Genomic DNA, 2149 nt, shown 5'->3' on the forward strand with positions numbered 1-2149 from the left:
CTCTAGAATTGTATGAGGTATAGATTAACCACGGACATCCTTCGTCAACACACGTCGCCCTAATTCTTTTTGGTTCATTCCTAATATATTGGCATTCCTTTCCCTCATAAACAAAGTAATCCTTCAAGCACTCCTTGAACTCAGCCATTGTGTCAAACTTCATACCCAACTCAAAGTACACTTCTCCATAGCTATACCGATTTTGTGCTCCGACCATTCGTGTTTATTACCTCCTTCATCATCTGATGAAATAGGGGACACAAATGCTTCACTCGCATAAACATACTCCTTCTCTTCTTCAGAATCAACTTCTTCTATAATGGGCTCAACACCCTTAGTGTGACTTGACCCACTTTTATCTTGTCTAGCACCAGGTTGGGCCTTAGAACCACTAAGCCCAGTATGTTGTCCACCTATATTGCCCCCTGAACCAAATCTAACATTACCCCTTCCACTAGGACTAAAGTTGGGCCAAGCATGTTTCTTTCTTTTTCCTGCATACTTCCTTGAATTAGCCCTCTTTTTGTCCGTATTCACATTTCTAGCAGCCTTCCCATCAGCACCACCCTTCCCATTATCACAATCATCTTTCTCATCAGTAGTCTTCTTATTAGTATGTGTCCTCAGCTTCATTTTGTCTTCGTCACTATCAGTGTCACTACTCTTATCATATGCATCTGAAGAAAGATTGTATGCCTCATCCTCTGAACTTCCATCATCTTCATCAGATGAGGATGAGGAGGAAGAATCCTTAACTTGAGTGGCAGCCTGCCATAAATCCTCATTAATATAGCAAGGCTCACCAACTGGGTGTTCAAAGTATAAATTAAATTCTAAACAGTCATTCTCCAATAAACTGTTTCTCAAATCATTTATCTCATAATCTCCCTTAATCACATGCAGACCAAATTCTAAATTTCGAGCTGTGGGTTCTAACCAGTACATTACAGCATAATCAGCATATCCTTAACTCTTTAGTAGTTCTTCTAGATAAAAAAAGTTCACTAAATCTAAGTCCATTGGAGGAAATTTATGTACCTTTCCATCTAAATACTTCAACACCCCATTACTATCCTTCCCAAGTCTCCCACCATGGTGAAACATGGGTACTGCAAAGTTAGACATCTACAGCACCAATAAAAGACAAATTCAGCAACAATAACAATAGGTAATAGATAGATATAGAGTAAAGGACAAATCCGTCTCTAACCCTTTTTTTCGTGGACATTTTTGTCTCCGAGGATTGGGAAATACTTTAATGTCCCTGACCCTTCGAAAAAGTGGACATATTTACCCCTCCGTTAGAGTCACTCCATTTGTCCTGACGAAAAACGGTGACGTGGCTCTTGTGGCGCTGACCTGGCCGTTATGGGCTGCCACGTGGGATGAGCCACTTTTGAAAAGAGGACATATTAGTCCCCAGGAACCAAAACGTTGCCGTTTCTCCCCCACTCTCAATCTATGAAATCCTTGAGCCCTAATCCTTTAAATGCAGGGTGAGGGTGAAGCGGGTGAAGGAAGAAAGGGAGCATTCCGACCCATGGCATCCGACGGAGCTCGACCACAAGTCTGACGACCAGACCATAGAGTGGCTCCTCCGCCAGGCCGAGCCCTCAATCATCGCCACCACCAGAACCACTTCCGCCAGCTTCTCCTCCATTTTCATCTCCGTACGCGGGGGTGCTGGCTCTCTCTCTTCTCCTCCCTCAACCTCTGCAGCGTCTTCGCTCGACCACAAGCCCTTGCTCGCCCCCACTCCCTTCATACTCGACAAGCACATACGCACCGAAAATGACACTTCTGCCAAGGACGACGGCGTCTTTGTAGGGCCCGTCGTGGGATCCTTAGTGGGCCCTGAAGCTCCCACGGGGCTCTGGGCCCTCCCGGCCAGGCCCGATTTTGGTCAAATTTGGAGTTTCACAACTGCTGCTCCTCCGCCGGAGATAGTTGTGCAGTCAGTGGCGGTGTGGTGTCTTAGCAGCAGCAAGCTTCTTTGTTCGTTCACCATCAGCATTAGCAACAGCAACAAGCCATGGGAGAAGCTTCGGCGGCGAGGCTGGGAAATTACTTTCCTGGACATCTGAATTTGCTGGCTTCTTTGTCGGGAGAGCCCGAAAACTCCGGCCGCAGAGACGATGAGCCTCGCTGA

General features: G+C 46.1%; 1 pseudogene; it reads left to right on the plus strand.

The window, feature by feature from the left end:
• Nucleotides 1–1258: 1258 nt before the first annotated feature.
• Nucleotides 1259–2149, plus strand: LOC130934157 (transcription factor TCP7-like; annotated as a pseudogene).

Source organism: Arachis stenosperma, chromosome 1 (assembly GCF_014773155.1).
Source record: "Arachis stenosperma cultivar V10309 chromosome 1, arast.V10309.gnm1.PFL2, whole genome shotgun sequence".
Taxonomy (NCBI): Eukaryota; Viridiplantae; Streptophyta; class Magnoliopsida; order Fabales; family Fabaceae; genus Arachis; species Arachis stenosperma.